General features: G+C 42.1%; 1 protein-coding gene across 4 annotated transcripts in view; it reads right to left on the bottom strand.

Annotated features, from left to right (window-relative positions):
* The window catches only part of ST3GAL3 (ST3 beta-galactoside alpha-2,3-sialyltransferase 3), a 187,181-nt gene that overhangs the window by 106,251 nt on the left and 66,923 nt on the right, over positions 1-14,007 (bottom strand). The window lies entirely within an intron of this gene.

The raw sequence follows: 14,007 nt of genomic DNA, 5'->3' as shown, positions 1-14,007 counted from the left end.
GGAAGAGTGCTATAAAGCTTATTTTAGGAAGACCTAGTTTAGAAAGGGAATAGGTATTGGTTACGGAAAGCTTTCCTAAAGAAGTAGCACTTGAACAAATAGCAGAAGGGTAAGTAAGGGTTAAACCTGACAGGTAAGGAATGGGGGCCATTCCAGGCAGAGAGAATTCCACATGTAGAGACCTGAAGCAAGAAGGGGCTGGGTGCTTCAGGGCAAGTAGAAGACCAAAATATAAAAGCAAATACCATACAGTGATCATAAAGACATTTTCCTTGTGGTCTTAATAAAGGACGATGCTGTATGGAGTTGACTGTGCCTCCTGCAACATTTCTACAATAAGCAGTTGTGAATCTTGTCTGGCTATTTCTTAGAACATGAGCCAACACAAACTGATGGCATAACGCCAATGAACAGCTCAACAAAAGCAATTATAAGGAACAGGAAGATAATATAAGACTCAGGATAACCTAAGAGACCCCAGATGCAGAAAGGGATCATATTCAAAAGACTCACACACTACAAAAGAATGCCAGCTGGATGCAGAGCACCAGTGCCTAGAGCCATGTCCTTCAGACCTAGAAGTCCAACACAATGGTTAGTACAACACAGAGTCATAAATAACATCCATCCCCACTGCTAGACTAAGGCGGACACTCTATCTGCTGTATTCACTACTTTATTACCAGCATAACACCTGGCACGCAATCACTCTTTGCTGAGTAATAGTGCCTAGAGAAATGAATGGACCACAAATCCTTCAGGCAATCCTTCATAAATATTTTTCTCACAGCAAGTGTTTGCTAAGAACAGGATGGTGAGAGCTAGAGAATATGATTTTGGATCAGGACCCAGAGGCAGAAATTCTGTACCGCCAGTTAAAGGGAGTCCCTATGCTTTGAAACCCACTGAGTAAGGGGTATGGTTGACTTTTTTTTTATATATACAAAAATGTATTAGGACAACAGGACACTTCACTGAACACACAAGTGACCATACTATCTCATATAAGATACAAGCAAAATCTCACTCTTATAAATTCTTTATCAGCATTTCTTACATGTGTCTCCTCTCAATCCTATTACCCTTTGAGAATAGAAATCTCTCTCTTTCTCTGAAAGAGCCTTATATAGGCTTAATTCACATACTATAAATTCACTCATTTTAAGGGTACTGCTCAATGACTTTTTAGAAAATGCCCAGAGCCAGAAGAGCTAAAAAGAAACTTCTCTGAAAAGGAAATGCAAATGGCCAACAGACATATGAAAAAATGTTCAACATCACTTGTAATCAGGGAAATGTAAATCAAAACTACCATGAGATACCATCTCACACCAGTGAGAATGGCACATATTAAAAAAACTAGCAACAACAAATGTTGGCGAGGGTGTGGAGAAAAAGGAACTCTTCTACACTGTTGGTGGGAATGCAAACTGGTCCAACCACTATGGAGAGCTGTGTGGAAATTTCTGGACCTACTAAACATAGAGCTTCCATAGGATCCAGCAATTCCACTCCTAGGTATTTACCCAAAGGACACAGAAACATCAATTCCAAAGAACACCTGCACCCCTATGTTTATAGCAGCACTATTTACAATAGCTAAGCTTTGGAAACAGCCCAAATGCCCAAAAATAGATGACTGGATCAAGAAGATGTGGTACATATACACCATGGAATATTACTCAGCATTCAAAAAAGATAAACACATGCAATTTGCAGCAACATGGATGGCGTTGGAAGGGATCATGCTCAGCGAAATAAGCCAAAAAGAAAAAGAAAAATACCGGATGGTCTCACTCATAGCAGGAATCTAGAAAACTTAAATAAGGGACCAGGAAAATGAATATAAGAAAGTGAAAATCAAAATCAACAAAAAACTATGAACCAGAGACACTTTTTGGGGGGTGGGGGGCGGGAGGGGAGGGATTGGGGTCAGAATGGGGCGTTTGCAATTGTATGGGGGAATATAAAATAAAATTTATTATTTAAAAAAAAAAAAAAGAAAATGCCCAGAGCTCTGCAACCATTGCCATATGCAGTATTATATTTCCATTACCCAAAAAAGATATCTTGTGTCCATTTTTAGTTACACCCTATCATGGCCTCTAGTCCCAGACAACCCCTAATTTACTTCCCCTCTCTATAGATTTGAATTTTCTGAATATCTGCCTTTTTTCTTTTCTTTTCTCTTCTTTTTTGCTGGTACTGTTCTATTAGCCCCCTAACCAGACGCCTGCCTGCAACTTAGTCCACTTCCACCATCCTTTACATTGCTGTATAGTTTTTCTAAAGAATATACCTGACTATGTCTTTGCTTTTGATTAAAATCTTTCAGTGGCTTCCTGTAATCTGTATGAGAAATCCAAACTCTGTCATTCAAAGTTTTCATCACTTTGCCTAATATGCTGCCTTTAATTTACCTCATGTTCCAGATATTCCAAACTACTTCCATTTCCCCAAAGAGATAGGAGTCTTTGTGTCTTCAGATAGCAGACATAGTGTTGCCTGTTTGGATGAACAATTCCCACTGTTTCATTAAGACCCAACTCCATCATCCCTCTTCTGGAAGCTTCTCTGATCAATTCTGCTTACTTCTTAGGCTGCCACTGATGCTCTGGTGGCATTTACTATACTGCATTACAATTTTTTTAAAAGATTTATTTATTTATTTATACAAGCACAGGGTACAGTCAGAAACACAGGACGGTGAGAGAATTCACCAGAGCCAAAGCAGGGAGCAGAACAGGCAGATTATGAAATACACTGCTGAGGGGAGGTCTGCGCGCCATGTGGGACCCTCGCCCGGCGGCCGGGGATCAAACCAGCACTGCAGAGGCTGCAGGCAGCTTCACAAGCCAGCACTCAACAGCTGCGCCACCAGGGAGGGCCTGCAATGCAATTTTTTTTTTTTTTTACTTCTCTTTTTCTCTTATTAAACTACACGTTCCTTTTAGGACAAGGAATATCTATTATTTTGAACTTTGCATGCTAGTGCAGTAGCCAACACACGGAAAGTGGGCAAGCTGTTTATTAAAGGAATAAATTAGTAACGTCCTTGCTTCCTTTCAAAGGTGCTGTTATGTGAGTGATATTTTAGAGAGTTGGGGCAGGCGTAGGGGGATGCATTCTATGTATAGATTCTCATCATTTCAAGTCAACCTTGATTTGTCCTTGTATATAGAAACTTCAGAAGTTCAAGCCTGGCTTCATCCTAGGCAGATAAAATCATTCCCACAAATCAGAACAGGGGAAATAAGAAAAGTGCCCAAGGAGCTTTCTAGGTGAGAGATCACATTCCCCTGGAGATTAGGAAGGGCATTCTAAGGCGCTGACTGCCTAGATGAGCAACAATAAAAACAGCATCTCAAATTTCTATTGTAGTTGACAAGTATTTTTCCAATTGCAATTTACCTTCTTTGTATTCACAAGCAATTCTGAAATAATTTCTTTTAAATTTCTTAATCTGAATGAAAAGGAAAAAAAGGCTAAGAGTATAACCAAAACATTTCTGGGTGAAATACTTATAGATGATGTTTATTTTCTGTGTTTTTGTAATATTTCTGCAGTGAACATATATTACTTGTATCACCAAAGACAAAAACCAAAGTTAAAAAAGGAATTCTCTAATCCAGCTCTAGGATTTTGTCAGCAGAATCAATACAAAAGGAAGGAAGGCTCTTGATTGTCTTCATTACGCACTGTTCATGATGAAAGCTGTTCAGCTTTTCCCTTTAGTTACTGCAGTCACTTTATATTTCATACTTCAACTACATTAATTCCTACACAGACTGGGACTTTTTTTTTCTTTTATCTTCTTTCCTTCTCACAAAGATTATCAAGTGCCTAGTGGTGCCAGGCTCTGTGCTATTATAGATAGCAGAGATAGGAAGCCAAATTAAGAGACAGCTTTTGCCTTCTAGCCAAAGAAGACAGACAAGTTAATAGGCACTTAAAATAAAAATAAAGTATGATAAGGGTAAGCAAGGGGTAAGCACCAGAGGACAGTCTGACTGGAAAGAAAAAGTGAGCGTTTTTGCAAGCAGTGTCTGCAGTGGTGGTGGGGTGTTCCCTGGGGCACATGGTTGTAAACTGCAGAAGACTGCAGCAAGAGGGTAGACGTTTCAGGAGTAAATTAGCAACATAATCATGTTTTATGTAAGTTTTGATAGATTTGGCTTTGCACTTTAAGGCACAGCCTGGAGAATCAGCTTGGCCATTCATTATTTGTGTTTACTCCAAAGGATGTAAGACCATTTTAGTTATAAACCACTTTGACAGGTCAAGGGAAAATTCAGTATTCAACAAATTGAGAAGTTTGCTTTGTAAGAAACAGAGGGAGAAAATCCAGACTGCTCCTTCTTAGGCTAACAAATGGGTCATTTTTATTTCAAGCAGCCCGGGCTCCAGCTGTTCCTGGCTCCCAGGCCAGAGACAGCCATGTGGTATGCTGCACGAGTGCCCCGACAGAATTCCAGACCAAAGTGGAGAGCAGCATTGCTGCACGTGACTTTCTTCAATGAGGAAATCTAGAATTTACTGGAAATCTTTTATTATGGTCAGATGTTTCCTGTGTCTGGCTTCTCAGGTGGATAAAAGGAATACAACAAGAGTATTAAGAATAGGGCTCAGTCTCTCCAGCCACTGGACAGGCTTCCAAAACTCAGATTATGCAGTGAACCAGCTACACCTTTGCTACTACCTGTTGGGGCACACGCTCAACACCTCTCTTTGCCATCTACCAGGTGGCAGCCCTAGAAGTGCAAGAATAAATTTGAAAAGAAATTGTTCCCTCAAGGAGTACGCAACCTACCAAAATAAAAACCCTAATGAAACTAAGCATTCTACAGGTAACAATACTGCGTCGCATACTTGAAGTTTGCTAAGAGAGATCTTAAATGTTCTCACCACTCACATAAGTAAAAAAGCATATCTGTGTGAGGTGATAGAAATGCTAACTTACTACAGTAACCATTTCACAATCCTAAATACATACTGCAAACCATTATGTTGTACACCTTAAACTTACACAATGCTGTCTGTCAATCACATCTAAATAAAGCTGGGAGGGGGAAGCTAAGAGCTGGAAATAAGAGTAATTAAAGGAGATATTGCACTGGTCAATAACAATATAGCAATGAGGCAATACTACACAGGGTGCTTCAGGAAGGCTTTTCTGACCCAGGCTGAAACCTGAAGACAAAAGTCAGCTAAGAAAAGAGCAAGAGTAAGAATAGGCCCAGTCAGAAGGAAAAGCAGGACGAACACCCTTAGGAGTGGGGAGAAGGCCTGTGCTGCTGGAGCACAGAGTAGGGCAAACTCAAGCAAGGTGGGAAACTGAGGCAAAAGCCAGACAAGGCCCATGTGTGTAGGCAGCTTGTGGTGGAGGCCACAGAAAGATGCCTGCATTGTATTTCAATAGTAGTGAGACACTCCTGCTTAAAACCAGGAAAGTAACGTGATCAGATTTATATTTTTTAACATAAATTTTGACTGCTGTTTGTAAATTGACTATTCTAACAACAGAATAAAAGTAGGTTGGGGAGAGACTGAAGGCGGGAGACTGATAAGGAGGAGAATGCAACATTTCAGATAAGAGGTGATGGTGGCCTGAACCAAGACAGTGACAACAGAGAAAAAAGGATGGATGCTAAAAATGGTTAAAAGGGAAAATCGACAGGACTAGCGACTAGCGGGACATAATTACCAGATTCTGAAGAAAAACTGTATCAACATTTGGGCTTAGGAAAACAGATGCTAAGTGTTTTTGCTTAGGAGTGGCCTTCATTTCAACCCGCCTCTCCTCTGATGAGTGGCCCTCAGATGGGGCAAGGGAAGGGAATCAACAGACTTATCATCCAGTCATCTATAAAGAAGACAGACTCCAGCTTTTGGAAACTTGAATTGGGAGGTAGAAAGAATTGGGGCTATTGGTCACAAGCAGAGGAAGGTAGGACAGGGAGGGAGGAGAGTAAGGAGGGAGGGAGGAAGGGTGGGGATGGAGAGGTTATCGGCTGACCTTGGTGCTAAGCCCTGGGCCCCACAATGATGTCAGAGCATCAGAATAAAGAGCCACAACCCTGAAGTTGAACACAAGACAGCTTGAAGAGCTTGAAAAGCTACTTTAAGTCCAGAATGTTCTTCCAGTGCCAGTCTCTGTGGATCATCTTTCCATCAGATCTTCGAGTTTATTTTTTCCTCAATTCCCTGATATTTGACCTATAAATGAGATTCTCTCTTTCATGACTCTTGCCATCTTACGCTGTCTATAGTTGGAGTGGGCTGACTTCTTCTCTCTCCCAGTGCTCAGGTGTAATACTCGGGCGCAGGCACTCTCTGCCTTCCTAATGACAGGATCTGAGTAACGGACCTCATCCAGGCTGAATCTTCTTCCAGCACAACTCACCCTCAGAGTCTGAGTCGCAGAAGTATAAGGCCCTGCCTGCACTGGGCCTCATCTATGTTCTCCACCCAAACTTATGACAGAGCCCTCGACTTTGGGGATTTCTTGGTCCAACAGCAGAATTGATACTTTAATGGTCACAAGGCTACCTGTGCGTTGTTCTAGTTTCTCCATTGTTTAAATTCTGGAGGGAGAACCTCTAGTCTTAGCCCCTCAGTTTCTTCCCTCTAGCTTTAATTCCAAGCAAACAAAACCTAAGTAAATAAGATTCTGAAGACAGAGTGGGGGGAAAGTTTGAACACAGAATAAAATATAGACATTAATTTAAGGGGATGTGGTGCTATCTCCAACAATGAGGTATATAGGGGAAAAAAATCAGTGAAAATACAGAGGCAAAGAGAGACAGAGGAAGCGAGAAGAGTTAAGAATTAACTACAGGAAGGAGTATCCAAACGTGGTACAGAGGTGAAAGAAGCTGATGGTAGAAACGATCCGGCAGAATTATTCACTGGGAAGGCATTTGTAACTTTAGTGGGAAAAATTTCTGTACAATGATTAGATTGCATAGACTCAGCTGTGAATGACTAAGTGAATAGTCATTTTTCATATAGCAGACTTATTTCAAGAAGTTTTTCCCCAGATTTATTTCATTAATTTAACTTACCAAATATATAGAGAGTTCTTACAAAGCTCAAAAGGCAGAATGAAAAGATTAGATATCGTTCCGGACATGGAAGTGTTTATGAACCATTGGAAGGATAATATAAATACATGAATAAACATATTACACGCCTCTGGAGAAGTGACTTTAGGAGTTGGGATGCAAGAGGGAGAGTTTTTGCTAGGAGAACCTGGGGAGTCGTGGTGCGGATATTTGAGCTGGTATAAGTCAACCTTAGAAGACAGGCTATGCTGATAGGGTGGGAACAGCTGAGGAAAAGCACTGAAGCATGAAAACTGAGGGGTGTGTGGTTTCAGGAAGGTAAAATCATACCTAATTAATATATTAGGGTTTCTTTCAGGAGGTAAAAATACATGTGACTAAAAGGGAACTAGTCAATACATCTGTTTAGACTTTCAAAAAAGGCTTGACACATCAAAGACTATTTTTAAAAAGTGAGTCACTATGAAATTGAGGAAGAAACTGCTATGTCATCCAGGAGACAAAAGGCACTTGGCTGTGGATCAGGGGCAGGCCACCCCCCAGGGCATCAGCACCCACAGGGAGACCAGGAAGTCTGGGAGTAGCCTCTGCCCTCTAGAGGGTGGGGGAAGGAAGGGTGGCACCTTACAAACACCTGTGTGTGCAACAGAAGAAGCTGGAATAAAAATGAAATTAAGCATATGCTGAAACTGGCAAGTGTGATGTTGGCATGAGGTTTGGAACTTCAGGGACAGAGGAAAGTTTGGCCCTGGGGACTCAGGAAAAGGAGACAAAAGGCAAGAACAACAACAACAAAAAGGCAATATTGTCAAGCACTAATTAGGGCACAACCTGAAATTGACAGATCATTGTGATTAGCCAGCCACTGAGTCCAAAAGCAGAAGCTGAGAGACAAGTGAGCAGATTTGGTCAGAGCTGGGTATTAGTGGGACATTTTCAGGACAAGGGGATAAAGGAATTGAGTTCCTATTGAAAGAACCCAGCCTGGATGGGAAGGGCTGGAAGGGAAATCAGCAAGGGGCTAAATACTGAAAGAACAGGCAGCAAGGCCAAAGTGGCCAATGGCAGGGAAGGTGGCAGAGGGTGAGAGGTCTGAGTCTGGCTGCCCCAGTCCTAATCATGGTTCCAGCATAGTCTCCCCTGAATGACTTTGAGTAAACTGCCTGATCTACTGAGCCTTGGTTTTCTTATCAATAACAAAGATACTACAAGTCCAAAATCTCTACTCTGAATCCTTTGAAATTATAAGTATTGGAAGTTGGGGCCTCCCTGGTGGTGCAAAGGGTTAAGACGCAGCCTGTGAAGCTGTCCGTAGCCTCTGCAGCATGAGTTTGATCCCCGGCCAGGGAGCAACCCACATGGCACAGCAGACCTCTCCTGACTCGCCCACTGCTCCCTTCAGCAGTGTACTTTGGTCAGTCTGCCTGTTCTGTTCCCCACTCTGTCTCTAGTGAATCCTCTCACCCCCCACACCGCTGGCCTGTACCCCCGCTCTTGCATGCATAAATAAATAAATCTTTAAAAAAAATAAGTACTGGAAGTCAAAATGTAGGGAAGGCTATATGCTGCGCCAACCCCTGTCACAAAGTCCCCTCCCCAGTGAGGTTTGGGGTAGCATCCTATCATTAAATGTGAATGTTTCTACTACAAAATGAATAGATTTTACGCTAAGTGGGATTATAAATAAATTCACATCATTTCAGGTCAGATTTTGCTGCCAAGTGAGTTCTGACATGAACATGATGGTGAAAAGTGATTTAAAAATAGATCTGGAGTTCCTATTTGCGGTGGTGGTGGATCTCTAACAGAACCCACCTGATGGACTGTTATGAGGACTAATTCATTCACATACAGCACTCAATACATGCTGCTGTTGGTGATTTTAACTTCATCACTGTCATCATCAACATCATTGATTTGGCGGAAGTGAAAAGGGGAGTAAGAGTGGGGAAAGACAGTAAAGCAGAAAAGGGGTTAGTAAACAGATTGGCAAGGCAGGCCAGATCAGATGTGCCTGAGGAATTTGGATTTTACTGAGAGAGTAGAGAGAGTATAAAAGAGGCACATTAAGATTTTCAGAAAGGTGTCAATATCAAGAAATTTGTTTTGGAGCATCTGGCGGTGAAGGCCCACAGGTTCTGGGAGCAGGGCCCTTATCACTGAGCATCCTCTGATCCCATTGTCACTGCCACTTGGGACCTTTCTGACCTTGTGACCCAGAGCCCCCAACCAGGAATAGCTCATCCCCAACCTTGCCATGAAAGAGGTCATCCATGCCTTCATCTCTGAGAACGGCTAGCTGGAGGGCCACTGACCACTTTGCCTGGCACCCCAGTCCAGGAGGCCCTTGGGGCAGTAGCTCCCAGCCCTGTACATAGTTTGTTGTGCCTCCCCACCCCCAATCAGTTCTGTTGCTGGGCCACAAGCCTCCCCTTTCCCCCTTCTAGGCCAAAAACAGCAGGCAACGGTGGGCTGGGCTGAGGCCACCACTGACACTGTTGTCCTGTAACAAAATCTGTGAGTGTGGCAAAAAAAAAAAAAAAAGCGGGGGGTGGGGGGGAAGAGACATTTGTTTTGGGAAAACGACTGTAGTGGCAATGTGAAGACGGAAATAAGGAGGCTAAAACTTGTCAGGAGGGCTGTATATAAACCAGTACGAGATGATGAAGGTTTAACACAAGACTGTGATGGAGGGAATGGAAAGAGGGGATGAAACGTCAGAGGAAGAATGGGCAGGATTTGGAAATTGATGAGATGTGAGGTAATGAGGACCAAGAGAAAATGGTATCACAGAATACAAAGGAGTAGAGATTCTCCAGAAATAGATGGACAGAAATAATGTTAAATATAACCAAAAAAGGTCAGGTTTGAAAAGTATTCTCTGGATTTGGCAATTAGGATAATACTGGTGATCTCAAGAAGAACAGGCGCAAGTAAATTAGTTAGAATGGAAGCCAAACAATATAAATGCCATAATGGAGCCAGGTCAAATGCTAAGTAAGAAAACAGAATAGTTATGAGTTTAGTAATAAAAAGATCTTCAGTGACCTGCATCATTCACTGCAACTTGACTTAAAGAAGTGGTATTGGTAACCTATAAAACTGCAGTGGTTTACAGGGACAAGAAAGTGAACGGTGGATGCCTGCTTTATTTTCTCTATAAAACAGCATGCAGTCATTGGCTGTGAGCTAGGGAGGGAAAGACTCCTCTTCCAAATAAATCTTTTTCAGTGAGCGGCCAGTAAATAGTTTAGGCACTGTGAATGGCTTATAAACTGTCACATACCACCCCAGGTGGTGTTGTTTTGTTTTATTTTGCCTAACAATCCTCTAAAAATGTAAAACCATTTTTAACTCAAACCATCCAAAACCTGCTGTGGGCTGGGTCTGGCACAGGATCCAGTTTACCAAACCCTGAGTTAGGTGATACAAACACCATTGCACCCTTCCAAACTCTCCCCGAAAGGACAGAAAAGATTGTTATAAAGCAGAACAAAGACCAAGACAAAGAAAGTGGGAGAGGAGACACCAGCAACAAAAATTTGGAAGCTTGATCCATATGATCCAGCAATTCCACTACTAGGCATTTACCCAAAGGACACAGAAACATCAATTCCAAAGAGCATCTGCACCCCTGTGTTTATAGCAGCACTGTTTACAATAGCTAAGCTTTGGAAACAACCCAAATGCCCAAAAATAGATGACTGGATCAAGAAGATGTGATACATATACACCATGGAATATTACTCAGCATTCAAAAAAAATAAACACATTCAATTTGCAGCAACATGGATGGCGCTGGAAGGGATCATGCTCAGCGAAATAAGCCAGAAAGAAAAAGAAAAACACTGGATGGTCTCACTCATAGCAGGAATCTAGAGAACTTAAATAAGGGACCAGGAAAATGAATAACTATAAGAAAGTGAAAATCAAAATCAACAAACAACTATGAACCAGAGACACTCTATGGGGGGGGGGGGGCGGGGAGGGGAGGGATTGTGGTCAAAATAAGGGGGTCGCAATTGTATGGGGAATATAAAAATAAAATTTATAATAAAAAAATTTGGAAGCTTGAAAGCTAATAAACAAGTGGAACCAATTCCACAAAAGCCAAGAAATCTGATTCCTACACCAATGGTGACAAAAGTTGAAATGTTATCTAAAATATACAACAGAAACCCCAAAAACTCAGCACCATGGACCACTGGAGCAGGGGTAAGACACTAAAAACTAGACACCACATCCTTAAATATGGGCTGACAGCCAAGGGAGCCAGCCAAGACCACAGGGCATTAGAGTAAAGAAACTAATGTAAAGAGCGAGAACAAAATAAATGAAAAATAAATGCAACCTGGATAAATAAAATAGATATGGAGGTGAAAACTTAGGGGAAAATCATCAAAATACTCAAAGAGAATAAACAAGTAGGAGATGACATTTTTATTTTATTTTATTTTATTATTTTTTTTAAAGATTTATTTATTTTTATACAAGAACCGGGGTACAGGCCAGATGCGTGGGAGGGTGAAAAGATTCACCAGTGACAGAGCGGGGGAGCACAACAGGCAGACCGTCAAAATGCACTGCTGAGGGGAGCAGCAGGCGAGACAGTAGAGGTCTGCCCCACCATGTGGGACTCTTGCTGGCGGGCCGGGATCAAACCCACGCTGCAGAGGCTGCGGACAGCTTCACAGTGCGGCATTCAACCTGCGGCCTGCGCCCACCAGGGAGGCCCAAGGAGATGACATTTTTAAAGTACACTTAGTGAATAAAAATCAAAAATATGATAGCAGAAATGAACTGGAAAATAAATCAAGAAAATCTTAGAATAGAAAGGAATAGAAATAGAAACCCTAGGGTTGGTTAGGGTTAGGGTTAGGGTCAGGGTCAGGGTCAGGGTCAGGGTCAGGGTCAGGGTCAGGGTTAGGGTTTCTATTCTATCTTAGAATAGAAAATCTCAGAATAGAAAGGAAAAGTCAGAAATGGGAAATGAGAGAGAAAAAACATTTTAAAATTAGAGAGCCAGTCTAAGAAACATAACTGAATAGAAATTCTAGGGAGACAGGAGAAGGGAAAAAAAAAATGAGAAAATATTCAAAAAAGTATTTCAATAAAATGCCTACTTAACTAAAGGGCTTGTTATTGTGAGTTTGAAAGAGGCCACAAAGTGTCCATCACAATATGAAAACAACCTTCCACCAAAGCACATCATCATAAAATTACTGAAATTTTCTGAAAACTTCCAGGAAGAACTGAAACAGGATCCCCAAGGCTGCTACCTGGGGGTGTGATCAGGTTTAAGGGCTGACAGCTTTAGCAGTTTACAGTCAGCCCCAAGGTCATGGGCACCAGCCTGGTTCAGGGCAGCTCTGACAAGCATCCTGCCCTGCTGAAGGGCTCCAGCCTGGCCTCCCGCTGAGGAGACCACCTCACTGTAGGCTGGAGATTCACTCTTGAGACTATTAAGGATCATCAATGGACCGGTCTGATTAGAGTTTGACAGGCTTCAATCAGACAGAAGAAGTTGTCAACAGACTAATCAGGCTTGAAAGGTAGGAGATTAAGCCGAGGTTCCAGGGGGCTAGGGATTCAGACCCATCCAGACCTTCTCCCTGGAAGACCTTTGCAATCTCACTTGTCAGGAAGAGTCGTTCAGTCCTCCTGGCAAGAACTGAGAACTTCATTGACTTCATAGAACTTCATAGACTGCTCCTGCCTCTAGCCCTGACTTCAACCTCACCTGCTGACTGGCATCCCTGGCCTGTGCCCATTGGTCTCTGCCCTGTGTCTCTGAACGGACTATCTTCTGACTAGATCAAGAAGATGTGGTACATATACACAATGGAATATTACTCAGCAGTCAAAAAAGATAAACTCATGCAATTTGCAGCAACATGGTTGGAGCTGGAAGGGATCATGCTCAGCGAAATAAGCCAGAAAGAAAAAGAAAAATACCAGATGGTCTCACTCACTAAATTCCTCATTCATAGCAGGAATTTAGAAAACCTAAATAAGGACCAAGAAAAAAAGACTACTTATAATAAAGATCAAAATCAACAAGCAATTATAAACCAGAGACACACTACGGGGGAGGGGGTAGGGGGGGAGGGAGTAGGATCAAAACAAGGGGGGTGGGAATTGTATGGGGACTATAACCAAGATGACAATGCATATATTGTGCAAAAATGAAAAATGATGTAAAAAATATTCAAAAATTAAATTAAATTTAAAAAATAATAAAAGGACTATCTTTGATTGGTTTATGTCAACAGCTCTCAAAGGGATGTAACACTAGTGTCTGTACTCTGGCACCAGCAGAACTGTTGCTGTGTGTCTGGCTCCCAGTGAGAGCTGTCCACCACTTCTGATCCTCTGGCACTGCTTCCGAGCACTGCTGTCTCTAGCACTGGCCAGTCCAGCCTTCTAACAGGTATTGCTGGTTGCTGTGGTGCCACCTCAGCAGCACCACCTGTGAACATCTCCAGCTACTGCTGTGGTTGGATCCTGGTCCACCATCTACCAATATGTCACCAGCTCCAGGCTCTCATCTCAACATCATCTAGCATGAGCAGCCTTTGGTTTGGACTATTGGACACTGTGGACACTATCTGGGGTAGGGCAGCTGGTCATTTGTGGCCTCAGAAACTCTTTCCTTTTCCCCAATTACCTCCTTCTTAAGAAACCCCATTGTTGTTGCACCCTGAGCATTTGTGGTGTTTTGCAGTTGTAAGTATATGGGTGAGAACCCACAGTGACCTGTCCCCCAGCCTTGGCAATGTTTTAGTTAGCACTGTTTTAGAATAACAAGAAGCATATTCTTTTTTTTTTTTAATTTTATAGGACAGATTTATTAGGAAAAGGGGGGAAAAAGAGGCACCTGCATAATCACAGGCAGGCAAGAGAGCTGCAACAACAAGCAGATTTTATACAAATAAATAAATAA

Source organism: Talpa occidentalis, unplaced genomic scaffold, assembly GCF_014898055.3.
Source record: "Talpa occidentalis isolate TD23 unplaced genomic scaffold, MPIMG_talOcc4v2.1 talOcc4.9, whole genome shotgun sequence".
NCBI lineage: Eukaryota > Metazoa > Chordata > Mammalia > Eulipotyphla > Talpidae > Talpa > Talpa occidentalis.
This window is presented reverse-complemented; position numbering and strand designations above follow the sequence as displayed.